This window comes from Pituophis catenifer, unplaced genomic scaffold (genome assembly GCF_029215685.1).
Source record: "Pituophis catenifer annectens isolate HBS135680 unplaced genomic scaffold, rPitCat1.0.hap2 SCAF_1, whole genome shotgun sequence".
Classification (NCBI taxonomy): Eukaryota; Metazoa; Chordata; class Lepidosauria; order Squamata; family Colubridae; genus Pituophis; species Pituophis catenifer.
Window position 1 is genome coordinate 280,385,166 of NW_027256881.1, and position 15,699 is coordinate 280,400,864.

The window sequence follows — 15,699 nt, forward strand, 5'->3', positions numbered from 1 at the left end:
GATTTAAATTCTGTTGAATGACAACAGGAGGTCTATACCTAGCTAAGGATAGCAGAAATGATATCTTATGCTAAAAGAGCTAAGAGCCTTTTTTTTGTTGTTGTTGTTAATACCCTCAGACACCTAAGTGAATCAATGGCCTCAGAGACAAACTCTTTTATGCTAAAAAGAGTGCCATGCACTTTGGCAGGCTATGCTGACTGAACATTGTGCTGCAGATATTAAATTGGTGAGGATCTTGTTTTTTGCAGAGAGACAGCTTGGTCTTTTATGGTGGTAAACTGATCCAATAAACACCACTAATTGGAGAGGAGCAATTCTCCCTATCACAAAACTATCAGGTTAGAGAGAGTCACTGCTTTCTTGCATCCGATGAGCCAAGAGCAAGAGATACAAGGTTATACTGAATGTTGATCAAAGGCCAATTGATGTTGTGTATACATTAAAAGGAGACCCCATAGAGAAAAGACTGGAAATTTAACATGCTCAGTAACTGCTGTTACATAGTCTTGTCAGCAATCAGACTAGTTAACCCTCATTATTTCTTAAAATGTATAAAGCTCTTTCATTCATGTTTATATACCTTGTGCTTCACACAGATCAGAAAAAATGTTGCAGTTGGGATGTGTCACTAAAATAAATAAAGCAACTAAAAGAGAAGAAAAATAGCCCTTGTCATTGCTAAAAAAAACCCCCAAAAATAACAAAATGATGTTTTATATTTTGCAAGCTTATTTAATTAATTAAGCAATTAATTAATAGGCCGCCCATCTCATCTATATGACTGGTGGCTCACAATTAAAACAAAATGAAACAATAAAAGTAACCAGAGATAAGAGACACATCCTGTGGTATACATATTCTACACCCACTACAGAGTAATTTTTAAAGATTTTATGATTCGGGTCTGATTAGAATCGGTGGAGTTCAGATTTGTAACAAACATTTTAAATGAGAAAACTTGAATAATTTTATTGAAATTCAAAAAAGCACCATTGAACATACTTATTTATACTGGTTGTAATAGCATGATATGCTTACTCATGGATAATTATGGTGCACAGTTGCCTTAAAACTTGACAGGATAATTTGTGGTTCAGCATTTCCTGTCAAAATAGCCACAGAGTGGATGTTAATGGTCATATGATGAACACACTAATTTTCTCTCCATTAGCTTACCTGGTTCAGTTCAGTATAAACTACCTTGGTTTGAAGAAAAAGGTAATTTTTCCATGTGAGGTTCCTAATAAAAAGACCCTATTTATCAGACAGCTTGTATCTTTCTTCAGAGTGGGTGATTAGATCATACCGAGGCCATTTGTTATACAGTATTCCATTATAAGTAATAGATGCAGGCCACAAGCAATTTTGTCTATTAAAGAAAAAGGACATGTTCTTTTGGCCTTTCTAACAACTCCATTGAAACAAAATGGTCATTTACTGACCTTAGTTCATAAAGAATTAAGTTAGGAGACCACTTTGTTTAGGATGAAAACCACAATTTGCCCTTGAGTACCACAGTGGTGGTTACACAGTACTTTCAAAGTAGCTGGACAAAGAATTAGGCGCTGCCAGAACAAACCACTTGATTGGTGACTTTAATAAAACTGACGTAGACTAAAGATGCTTTCCTCCCAGTACTTATTAATGTCATTGTTACATTCAAAATACAGTCTAGTCTAGGAGCCAGATTTGGAAGGCCGATAGGACTCTTTGCAAGGTTTTGGGACTCGGCTGCCAAGACTATGGAGCCATATATGGCTTACTCATAGTTTATTGAATATATAAACAACTGTATTTGAGTTCACATTCTAAGCAAACCCAAACCAATGTGTGTTGGTTTTTTTTTTTTTTTTTAAATTGGCTTATTGTGTCCAGCTAATGTTTTACGTTTTCTTATTTAGGCTGACACATAGACTAGGCTGTTGGCTATCCATTTTTATTGTAACTGTAGAATACTAGGAACACAGTGGGTTGCTAAATGGATGATTTTGTTAGTACTGTACAGAAGATGAGTGGAGCTGCCATGATTCTTTGACTGTCTTCTCTTTCAAGGGCTGTAGTTATGCCACATCTAGCAATGGCAGCCATTATTGTATTCACGTTAATAATAATACAAAGTCCTGTTTCTTTCTCCTGAGACAAACTGCGTCCACTCACAAAGCTGTGCTTTAAACAGATACACCTATTTGTATTTGAATAGAATGGTGAACTATAAACCCTGGTTTATAAACTACACTATCTGCATTCATGAAACTTTCAAAATAAGCCAGAACTGCCACCCCCACTCCACTTTGCTCAATGTGTGCACAAAGTCAAGGTCAACATCCTTGCTATTTCCTCCAACTGCATATTTCTATTCTATGTAATTGGAGCTGTTGCTGGTAAGATAAGAACGGAGACAGATAGTACGAGTTAGGCAAGACACATCCCTCCTGTTTGCCTCTTGTCCTAGCATTCTATTTAACTCTTTTATTATAATATGAAGAATGAGGAAGGATGTTAAACTATCCATCTTCCAAACTTATCAGATGCAGAAACAACACAGACCATGCAGTTGAAATTTGTACTTTTAGTCCATATTATTATTTACTAAAGGCAAACACTGAGATTCTGCCGATGCCAGAAATAGTTTCCTGTTCATTCAGAGTTGCCAAAACAATCCATGAAAGGATTTGGGATGAAGTTGAAGCAAGAGAATACTGGAAGGATCATTTTAATGATCTGTATGGAAATTGTGTTAAAATGTGTAATTAAATCAAATGCTGTTTTAGCACCTAAGTAGAAACTGAGGAAAAAGAAATTATAAATACTTCGAAACATTATAAGGTTGCAGGTGTAGATGATGGTAAGTGGAAGAATTAAAATATGTTAAAATAACATGATTTGTTGAATGCATGCATGACAGATGCATTTGCATCTGAAAATTGGAGAAACCTTATTAATCCCTTATAGAAAAGGAAAAAGTAGCTGATTCAGATGCAGATGCAAAATTATATGGTGATTTGTTTGTTAAGTGTGCCTGGGAAGGTGTTGGCAGAATTTTGATTGAAAAACTACAAGAGGTATCAGTGAGCAAAATTCAGGAAACATAGTGTGGCTTTCTGCTGGATAGGGCATGTGCAGACCATATTTCTGCTTCTCAGTAAAACACTGAATGAACTTATTTATTTGTCCTGCCTTTTTTTCCATATACAACTCAATGTTATGAGCAGACTCCTCCTCCTCCTCCTCCTCCTCCTCCTCCTCCTCATTATTATTATTATTATTATTATTATTATTATTATTATTATTTAATCTTTAGTGAGATTCACAGCCTTTGAGGCTGGTTAATAGCTCAGCAACTCGAGTCCTAACCAAGGACCTAGGAACTGTTAAGATATCGTCGGAGGATGTAAGCTGATCCGAGTAAGGTGGTTTTTTGTAGACTCAAAATGTTGTTGTTGTTGTTGTTGTTGTTGTTGTTGTTGTTGTTGTTATTATTATTATTATTATTATTATTATTATTATTATTATTATTATTATTATATTTTCCCATAATAACCCTGTGAGGTGGGTTGGACTGAGAATGACTACCCCAAGAACACCCAGTCAGCTTTTGGGCCTAGAACTAACCATCTCCAGGTTTCTAAGCCAGCGCCGGCTTTCAATGTGAATATAAATAGTTTATTGCTCATTTAGTAAAGGAGTATGGCAACATGAATTCACTTGAATTATGTAATATTTTGCATAAATGGAGATGAAGTTGGTTGCAAAAAGAGCAGCATATAATGGCAATTAAGTATGTATGAGACAGAGGAATGCTTAGCAAGTGGTTCGACATTGAATAAGAGGTAGGTTAAGGATGTACGAAATCCCTATGATTATTTAATATATTTCTGGATAACATATTGAATGATATGCTAATGCTAGGGCTGTTTTGGTACAAAACGTACCAAAATATTTTCTTAAACATAGCATTACTTGCATACAAAAGGATACAAACGTTTTGCAGTAAATGTAAACTAGACTATTAAAAATAACAAGGAATCTGGATTTGAAAAATAATGCTTCAAATATCAGGGCAGCTGTGTTTGGACCAAAACGGAGAATTCAATTGCCCATTGTAGATAAATTGTGAAAAAGGTGAAACATATAAACAAAATTGCGTATCTTGGTGAAATGTTTAGTAAAAATGAGCATCTGTGGGAGAGAAATTTTGAGATTGCAAATTCTGCTAGAAAGGAGCTAGATTGCATGTGGTCTATTGTGAGGAATTTTGTTGACAGAAGCAGAAATTCTTCTGCATATAACAGTAATATCCTTCCCAGTTGGTGTATCAGGAGAAACATAAATGCTGAATACAGTGCAAATGGGGCCTTTGGGAAAACAAAAAGGGATAGCCTCAAGAATGAATGGATACTGAATGAATATGGATCGAGTACAAAAGTAAGCAACCAGTATGAAGGAAGTACATGGTGGTGGTTTGGTTATAAAAACACAATGGATGAATTGTTGAATTGCAGAATGAATGTAGGAAAGAAGGTGCATCAATCAAGACGAAGAAGTCCAAAAAAATTGAAAAGAATCGATGAGATTCACAAGAAGACAATGTGCGAAAAATTAAAGAAGAAAAAGCAATGTATGAAAACTGTGTATGGACATGGTGGAAACAAGGGCAGGGCCTGGAATGTTGTGGACTGTAATGAATGATGTTGATACAAGGTAGTTTATAATTATCTACCCTGTTTCCCCCAAAATAAGACATCCCCTGATAATAAGCCTAATTGGGCTTTTGAGTGCATGGCAATAAGGCCAAGCACTTATTTCAGGGTTCAAAAAAATATAAGACAGGGTCTTATTTTCGGGAAAACATGCTATATTTTTCCCTAAAGCCTGTTATTGCTTTATTTCCTAACTTTTTTTCTGCACTTTGCATAGCATTGCTTACCCCAATAGATTTGTGTGTGTATGAACGTTTCAATTACATTTCTTGATTGATGTTATAGAAGTGTACAATTTTAAATGTATACATTTACTTCCAGAAGAGATAAATTACAGAGGGCATTATGTGTTTATAAAATCACCTGGTGGAGTTGATTGGTGGAAGATTCTAGAAGTTGAGTTATTTCTGAAATCTCACTAGAAACATTCAGGAAGAGGTTTACAGCCCAGGAATCTAGGTAGGTTTTCACTCCTATATAATCTCTTTGCTCTGACCTTCTATCCAGGACCCTTATGTATGCACAGTCTTGCACCTGAAAAGCATTTTCAGATCTCTGACAGATGAAATGGCAACATGAATCTGTGCTGGGTTCACTCTTTGCACAAAGCCAATAATTAGCCATGGCTATTTTATGACCAGATTATCTATTTGAAACATATATGGGAACCATGTGAGCTCTCAAACTGTGATGGCTGGCTTGATTATCAGTCAGAAGAAACTATTTTATGGCTTAGCATAGACATGAAAAGATAGCCTTGTGTAATCATCTCCTGTTTTGTCATCTACCTGTTAATTAAGTTCCAAAGTCATTGGATTTAATTTATGCCACCCGTAGATAAGCTGACCTTTGAAATGTTCAATGTTTTAATTTTTACAATTGGCTTATCCATATGTGGCACTTTTTTCATGATATTTTAATTTTTAAAAAATTGAGGGCTGGCTTACCCATGGATGTACTTAACTTAAAGTATATGCAGGTACTTTAAAAATGTATTACTGTGTGTATATAAACAAGGATTAAACAGATAAGTCAAACCCAATTGTTGGGGTGCATTTTGGCATTTTAATTCTCAGCTTACCCACGAGTATACATCTGGTAAACATGTTCTTGTATTTCCTTTACTGTGTTCTAAGTTAGTCTAATGGATTTTCTTAAGCGTGTAGGGACAGGATCAAGCTTTCAGTCCCATGTGCATTGTGTCCTTAAGCAGCACTGGAGCTTATGAACATAAACATGTAGCATAAGCAGACAGACAGAGGAACGTTTGAGGATAACTTTCTTAGTCATTTCATTTGTTTTTCCTGCACACATCTAATTTTCCTTCTTGCCTGTAAGAGTTTTATCAGGTGGTATTTAATCTTTTAATCTTTTAAAACCTAAATAATTTTAATTATTAGAAGATCAAACTGAATTTGCTGACATATGCTGCTTTACTTCTCTTTCCACTGCCAAGCCAAGCCACCCGAAGAGAATAACCTGTTTTCCACCTCTGCTTTTGTTTTTGGTGGTCGGGGTGGGTGGGTGGGAGGAGGTGTTGCTTATGCTGCAAAGCAGCAGGCACATCAGTGACGGTTCAGGTTAAATAAAACAATAAGTAAAGGACCAGAAGCACAGAAGTACCATTTATAAATCCTTACAGGAAAATTGCAATCAAAGGTTCTGAGAAAGGAAGGGGGAACATGATATAAATGCCAACCTTTAGTAATTATATCTAGTTGTATCCAGACACTGGGTGCATGTGTCTTCCAATTTGTGTTCTGACATCAGGATGGCATATTTTTTCTTTGGCCCCTGCCTTTCTCTCCAGTTTACATGATGTGGCTAAGTAATAAATATTTATAGAGAGTGAGCAGTTGATAAGGTTGAAACCTAGAGTAAGTGGTCAGTCGCTAAAAGTCAGTGTTATGTCACTATTGCTCAGATTCATCACAGGTAGTGCTTGGATTAGGACAGCAGTCGGGACTGGGATTGCTATTACTAAGTGATGTGATCATAAAGCACGACATTATATGGTCATATCACTTAGCAATGACAATCCCAGCAATGCTGGGTGACATCATAATCCCAAAAAGTATGGGTTGTTAAGTGTGAAGAAGGGGGGGAATGCCATGGGAGGGAGGCTTTGAGTGGGGGTTGGGGGGGGCGGAGAGGCCCTGGGAAGGCCAATGCAGGTTGTGTGTGAATGCAGGGATGCCATGGGAAGGAGGCCACAGATTGGCACTAGCGCAGGGAGGCCTGGGGAAGTTATTGGAGCAACAGATTGGGATCCAACCTTCCCTGCCAGCTTCCCCATTGGCTTTGCTTGTTTGAAGCTGGCAGGGAAGGTCACAAATAGCGATCATGTGATGGCGGGATGCTGCAACTTTGTAAACGTGAGCCAATTGCCAAGTGCCTGAATAATGGTTATGAGACCTGAAGAGGTGTGTGATAACCAACATTTCAAGGACCAGATATAAATACTACTTGTTTAGCACCATTGCTGCTTCAAATGGTCACTAAATAAGTAGTCAGTAAACAAGGACTACTTTTATGTGATTTGTTTGGGTTTGACTTACCATTTTTTGCTTGAACCTAGCCACTGTGGCTTTTAAAGTGTGATTTAGGGAAAGTGTGAACCCAAACAATTATGATCTTTCCAGTGAAATATAGTTAATTACATCCTGGTAAAACAAACTTGTGAATCTAGAAATGTATGAATCAAATTCAATGTAAACTGAAACAAAAATCCCTAGAGAAAGGCACGGATTAGAAAAAGGACACCTGTACATAGGGAACGTAGTTTAATATTTCCTTGTGGTTCTGCTTTTAAAAAAAATAGAATCATTTCTCTTCCTCTTTATTCCAAAGATGGTGTACATGTTGGTAAAAAAGCTATTTTGGGCACTCATGTTTTCAGAGCTTCGGTTTAATTTGATGTTGCATGGGCATTCAATCTGATTCAAAATTGCACTCCCTTGATTTGTTGAATAAACTGCAGTTGGCTGGTCTTGCAAGACAAGCTGAGTTGCAAGTGCGGCGGCCGGATACATACAGCAACAAAGTCCAGCCTAATCAAATCACACCATGGCTTAATGTACTAAGTGATGCTAGGCCATGTGTGCATGAAATAAACATGAGAAGGAAAGAAAGAAATGAATTGCATTGTGATTGGGAGGGGGACACTACTATGGACTTTAAACAGAGTTATTTTGCCTCCCTCCCATCATCAGCTGCCTCCTATTTTTCTTCTTCATGGGTCTATCTCCTATTATAGAAAACACACTCCTGATTAAAGAGTAGAAATTGATTCTATAGTACAGTAATAAAAACTGGAGCGGCTAAACTTGTCCTGGATACCCTTTAAGTACTTGAGTGAAAGATCTTAAATTGTAAGTATTTATAAGTTGGCATGTATCTTTGATTCAAGGTCTTTGATTCTGAGCCATTTCCGCTTTTGATGTGCCCATTTTGTTGGCTAGCCAGATGAATTACTTTGCAATTAAGAGATGCCAAAAGGAGTTGAAACAGTTCATCGTAACCATTTTTTAGACCATATTGAGCAATGTCAAAGTGTGGTGATTCAAAGTGCATCGAGATAACTGTTGAGTATTGAATGGCAGATTTGAACGGACCAATCAGGGACGTGAGCGGGAAATTCAGAGTAACGTCAGTGGCTGAAGCAGCAGACAGCTTCTAGCGATAAAAGGAGCTGCCGCGGCTAGGATTCTCCATTGCGATTACAGAGCTAATAAAAAGTGTTTGACTCTATTGCGTGTCCTGTCCATTCTTGCGCCCACGATCCAACACTAGGAGCTACGTTTGGTGGCCCAGAATGGATAAGGAGATAGAGGCATGGGTAGCAACATGCACACCCTGCCAAGAATCACGGCCGGCACCCCACACTGCACCCACACATGATTGGGAGAACCCAGGAACACCCTGGTCAAGAATACATATAGACTTTGTGGGGCCATGCCAGGGCAACATGTTCCTAATCATAGTGGATGCATTCTCCAAATGGCTGGAAGTGTCACAAATGCCATCAACCACCACGGACACCGTTATCCAAGTCTTAAGAAAATTGTTTGCAACACACGGGTTGCCTGATTTGTTAGTATCCGACAATGGGCCCCAGTTAATGGCAAATGCGTTCGAGATGTTCCTGGCAAACCAAGGAATCTGGCATGCATTGTCAGCACTGGGAAAGCCATCCACGAACGGGCTTGTTGAAAGAATGGTGAGAATGACCAAAGAGACTTTGGCAAGACTGGGCCCCGGGGACATGCAGGCCAAAATAGACAAGCTGCTCACCATCCAACACATCCCACGAGCGCATCCACACATCAAAGCCCGGCGGAACTCTTAATGGGGAGAAAGTTACAATCCCCATTAGACAGGCTACACCACAGTACAGCGCAGAAAAGCCAACGGATTCCACAAGCAGAATCCGGAACTTCCAAGTGAGGGACAAAGTTCATGCAAAGAACTTCAGCGGCAACCCCCTATGGATACCGGGAGAAATCACCCAAGTCATAGGACCACTGTCGTACAGACTGCAGACCGAGGATGGCCGACAGTAGAAGCGACACATCAACCAGATCAGAGGCACAGTGACAAGGAACGAACTTGGCCCACCAGAAAAATACATAGGAAAAAACCAGACCCTACCACAGGCACAAACACAAGACAGCAGAAGAAAAGACTCAGACCCGGACAGAGGCAGCAGACACTTACCTGAAGTCCAGGAGGAAGAACCGAACAGCAACTATAATCCGCCATGTCATCCGGGAGAGGAAGGAAGTAACACCCAAGAAAATAACCACACTGGCGAGCGAGTTCGAGAGTGTTCCAGAGGCAGAGCCAGCAGAGCCACGGAACTTGACCTCTCACTTCGAGAACGCCAGGACGACTGATCTGCGCAAGTCAAGTCGCGCATCGAGACGACCCGCCTACTTACATGACTACGTTGCATAGAGACTTCAGGATTGGTTATGCTAACTAGAGGGGAGGGGTGTTGAGTATTGAATGGCAGATTTGAACAGACCAATCAGGGACATGAGCAGGAAATTCAGAGTAACGTCAGTGGCTGAAGCCACGGACAGCTCCTAGCTATAAAAGGAGCTGCCGCGGCTAGGATTCTCCATTGCGATTACGGAGCTAATAAAAAGTGTTTGACTCTACTGCGTGTCCTGTCCATTCGTGCGCCCACGATCTAACAATAACTTTCCTCCTGAAAGTTTAAGGCAGACACACCACAGTATATCCAGACACAGTCAGTCCAGACTGACAAGCAATCATACCCGTAAGCATTTAAACAGAGAGGCTCAATGGGGCTGCAAAGGCTGCAACCATCTCCAATTTGGTGTTCTCCAAATCTTTCCCTGTTCTTCTCATGAAGTGGAATGATAGAGGAAGTACGGGTAGTCCTCAATTTACAACAATTCTTCTAGTGACCATTCAAAGTTACCACGGCACTGAAAAACGTGACTTAAGACAGTTTTTTACATTTATGACCATTGCAGCATCCCCATGGTCACGTGATCAAAATTTAGATGTATGGCAACTAGTTCATATTGCCCCCAACAATCTGGATTGTCGGGGGCAATATGACGACTCTGTAAATCGCTTAGAGAGGGCTGTAAATCACTGTGAAGCGGTATGTAAGTCTAAGTGCTATTGCTATTGCTGTGATATTACAATCATGTGATCCCCTTTTGCAGCCTTCTGACAAGCAAAGTCAATAGGGGAGCAAGATTCACTCAACAACCGTGTTACTAACTTAACACCTGCAGTGATTCACTTAACAACTGTGGCAAGAAAGGTTGTAAAATGGGGCTAAACTCATTTAACAAATGTCTCATTTAGCAACACAACTTTTGGGCACAATTGTGGTTGTAAAGTCAAGGACTACCTGTACCAGTTTTAATTTTTTTTTTTTTAAATTTTTGATTTATATGCCGCCCTTCTCCGCCCTTCTCAGGGCGGCTTACAATGTGCTCAGCAATAGTTTGAGGAAGAACTCCAAAAAGCCACCTATCAAGAGACAGAAATGGTGGCAAGGGTAACAAATAAGTATTAACAGAACTCAACTAATATTGGAAAACATCAAAATCTTTGGAAATCTGTAACTTTTTTTCCTTTGAAAGCAGCAACATCAACAATAATATTAGCAATTTCAAAACTTAAAATGGGAATGTCTATTGTACAGTAGGAATAGAAAAAGCAACCTGCAATAGACAGGGCAGCTTGTGATATAATGAAATTACTTGTATAATTTCTAATGGATAAAGAATTGAATGCAGATCAGAGAAATCAAATTTAGCGTTAACCAAATTATTTGAGCTAATCATTGGCTGGATTTACACCTCATTCTAAGTCGTAGTGTGATTTGTTTATTTTTCTGTGAATCCAGCCACTGTGGACCAAAGTTCAACGTATTGTGTGAGTCCAATTACCACCGGTTTTATAAGACGCTTACTCAACCTGACTGAAATGGATAAATATTGAATCAATCAATTTGTAATCCCTGATTAAATAAACCATAGTCTAGTTTGTTGCACGAACACAGCAAATAACCCTGTGTTAGAGGATGCTTAGAGAATGCTGGATTACTATCATCATCATATCTGTGCTAGAATGCCAGATTAGTTTAAACCTCATAATCTGCCCTTTTTTTCTGATTCTCCATTTGTTACCTATAGTTGAACATGTGAGAAATATTGGCCCTGACAACAAGACACTACAATCCTGCAGGAAGTATTCACAAATTGAGGAAGAGGCACTACTCCCTGGTAGCAAATCTGCTATGCACATTGCTCAAGTGGGAAATGATTGAAAAATCTTCTCCCTGAAGCTTTGTACGGCTGCAGATGACTGGAAAAGTCAATACTTATGCCAAGGTTCCTGGGTTTCATCGATCCTTTATTAGCCAGTTACTTGCCAAAGTGGGTGCCAGCCAAACATATGATAAGAGCAAGAATTTAGACTCTAAACTTCAGCTACATTCAAATATATATATATATTTTACTAAAGCTACTACAAGTGAACTATTAAGGGTGAAAATTGAAGTAATTTACTACTTGGAGACCTCCCACTCTCTTTCCCTCCCTTAGGAGGAACTCTCCGCATCACTACTGTAAATCAGTCATTTTTACCACTAAAGCTTGTCATGCCATCCTGGAGTGCTGGGGGCCACCAATGACCAGTGAGCTGTGAGTTTCCTTCCTCTGCTGTAGCAAACATATAAAAATGCCATACAAAAGAGTATAAATGGCAGTGAGGTGAGCTTGGTTGTTTTCTTGCAGCCATTTCATTATCCAAATTGGGTAACATCATCGGTGCTAGCACTAGGTAATGAAACATAGGCCTAAAAAACCCCAAACAACCAACCAAGGTCAGAGGGCACCAAGGATCCTTCATTTTAACCCTGAGCTGCAAATATTCTCCTTTATTGATAAATGGCAGTGCCAGGAGATAAATATTTTCTCATTCTTTCTATAGCTGGTAGCTGGTACCTGATAGTGTTCTTGAAGAGCATCCGTGTTCCAAGGAACAGGCAAGAGTGGCAAGGGAGAAAACATGGGTCACAATGGAAAGTCCTCCCCTTATGTACGTGCTTGTGACTTTATGTTACAAGTACAGAGTTTGTGTCGTGACATCCCAATGTATATTTCAATAGTTGTCATCACCCCTGCTAGAAATGATGAAGATCTGAAGATCTTCTTTGCTGAAGAACTGCTTGGCGAAAAGCATAATATAAACTTAAAGACATCTGAATTTGTCTTGTATTTTTTTGTTGTTCATTCAAATTCTTTATCAGTTATTTACGGCTTTTCATCCCTCTCTCTTTTTTTTTTTTAACAGTAGCTCCTTTTCTAGGCTGTTATCTACCCATGTAGATAAAGGAATTTCTAACAGTTCCTTTATCTACATGGGTAACTTAATATAATTCAGAGTGCTATCTTCTTCTCCATCAACAAGGTATGGATATACTCCTAGTATTGACGCCTTGGCAGATGTGGGCAGAATCAGAACTGAGGCATCCAGCATGACAATAAAAGCCTGTAAACTCCTCCAGATTATTTCCTTTCCTCATCTTCTCTAGTAAATGTAACAGTGTAAAACTGAATTCTGTATTTTTTATTAGCTTTAACATATCTGGGATTTAAAAACCCGGAGAGCCACTAGATCAATGGTTCTCAACCTGTGGGTCGGGACCTCTTTGGGGGTCGAACAACCCTTTCACAGGGGTCACCTAAGACCATCGGAAAACACATACTTTCAATGGTTTTAGGAATAATTTTATGGTTGGGGGTCACCACAACATGAGGAACTGTATTAAAGGGTCGCACTAGATGGAGTTTTCTATGTCTCTTTTTTGCCATCTATTGGTCATCTGGAGTTTTGCAATCCACATATGGCAGTCCTCATTTTATTGTGTGGAATTCATTAAAATGCTATTAAATTCTCTCCAGAAAAAGACTGATTTGCAACTTTAATACTTGAAATGGTCACTGTTGCCAAAAGATGATTAATTGCATCGTAGCAGGCATTTCATATTCATGACTTCAACGAGACACTCACATCTGATGACTGTAAGAGATACGATTAAGGCTTACATATTTTGCCTTTAGTTTTTACCTCACACATACACACCAATTCTTGAACGTCTTTTAATTACACCTACTACTATTTGCAAACAATCTAACTAATTGCTCCACACACCCACACATATATTCTCCCCGTAGGAATCAGGCTATGGTTTATTCTTTGCTTCAGAAGCCTTTCAGGTTTCCTTTGGAAGATAGTTACACATTCCTGCTGCAGCTGCCCGTTCTCATTTCCTGGGGACTTTTGAGGTCTGGATGGGAAACAAAAGATTAAAACTGAAGCCTGCCAAGATGGAGAGGCTTTATGTCCATGATTTCTAGGCTCTTTTAGTCTTGGATGGGGTGGCACTGCCCCAAACAGACCTAGTACATAATCTGGGAGTTCTCCTGGACTCACTGCTCTTGTTCAAGAGCAGATGGCAGTCATGGCTAGGAGGGCCTTTGCACAACTGTGAGTTGTGCACCAGTTATACTCTTTCCTCAATCAATATGTCCCTCTCACACTTTCCCCATGCCTTAGTCATCTCGTGCAGACTTCTGTGATGTACTCAACATGAAGCTTCAGTTGAGTCAAAATGCAATGGCCCCTACAGTTTTGCACAAATCAAGATAAGTCATGTCTTTTATGGGAGCTGCACTGATTATTGATTTGCTTCCAGGTGCAATTCAAGGTGCTGGTTATGACTGGGGGCCAGCGTATTTGAAGGACCACCTCTCTCCATTTACCCAACCCAACAGAGCAGGAAGGCAAGTTACAGATCCCATTTATGTTCTATCCCCATACCACGCACACACCCAACCAGCCAGCCGAGGGTTAAATAAACTCTTCAAACACACAACGTCAGTGATAAGGAACTTGGCAGCAACTCCGTGGCTGGCTGCCAAGAGCTTTTATTCCGATAACACAGACAAAAATACACACAGTTTGAATAGTCCAGTTTGTAATTAAATCCATGGCAAATAGATGTTGTGTCCGAAGGTGCAAGTGCCTCGCCAGAGATTAGCTTTGTCCGTCACAGAGTCCGAATGGCCACCACACTCCCTTTTATAGCCTGTGGGGTGTGGTCCAGTGACTCAGCTTAATCTCTGGCACGCCTCCTTTTCTGCTACTCACGCTTGTCTCTCTGACACTGGCGTGGGTCCAACCACAATGTTTCTTCATCACTATCCGACGGCTCGGAAACACCTGGCTCCTGGCCAATCTCTTCTCCTTCGGGAGACACCTGAGGCATTGCCAGAGAGGAGGGTCCTGGAGAGGGAGGCCTGGCCGTCTCCTCTCCTTCATGTTCGGGGCCTTCTTCCTCCGATAAGATAGGCTCGGAGGACGGAACCACAACAATTTATTAGGAAAGTACCTCTAGTGCAGGGGTGTCAAACTGGTGGCCCGTGTGTCGGATGCGTCACCCACAGGCCATGCCCACCCAAGCTCCACGAAGGGAAAACACATTGCAAAACATCGTGTGACAGCAATGTGACGCCACAAGTTTGACACCTGTGATCTAGTGGGACCCAGAAAAGGAGCCTTCTCCATGGTGGGTCCCTCCCTGTGGAATATCATTCCCCAAGATATAAGATATAAGTATCCCCAACTTGATACTTTTATGGAAAGCCCTGAAGACATGGTTCTGTCAGTGGGCCTGGGGATCCCAGGTTGAAATGGAGTCCATCAAGTGTTTGGTGTGATTGTGCCTGTGGCTGCTGAGGGGGGTGTTATGGGAGTTTATATTGTGGAGTCACTAGAGTTGCCTTGTGCGACCTGGGCACTCATATAAATGTGTTTAAATAAATGTTTCCTATCTACAGCTAGCTACCATTGTTTTTGCTGAATTGTTCATAGCATCTATCTGACCTGGCTGCTATTAGACTTTCAAAGTTGGAATGGATCTACTTAGCAATTGGTTGGGAGACACCAGGAAATGTCAGATCTGTGAGCTAGAAAGAGAGTTGAAAAAATATTTGGAAGAAAGGCAACTGTAAACAATTTCTGTACTCTTGCAAAAAAAACCCTCCAACAACATGCATGGGTTTGGCCATGAAGTCACCAGGAACGTGACTTGAAGGAAATTGTAGTTTAATACTTGGATTCAGATTTGGCTTTTTGAACAAGCTCAAATGGCCTGCTTCAGGTGCAGCATGAAATCATAAATCATGGGTTACACAAGTCAGGAGAAAAGCAAATATTTTTAGGAAGAAAGAATAGAATCAGATTATTTTGATCAGTTCACCCTTTGTGTGACACCACAGTTAATTCAGCCATTGTCAGCTGTATAAACCAGCCCACTGTAATTTACTCAGTAAGCTACCTTTACATGAATATATTTGCTGGCTCTATAGTTTCTTTGTGAGATGATACCTTAACTTTTGAGGTTTCTTTTAAAATTTTTGAATTTTAATCACTGAGGCCT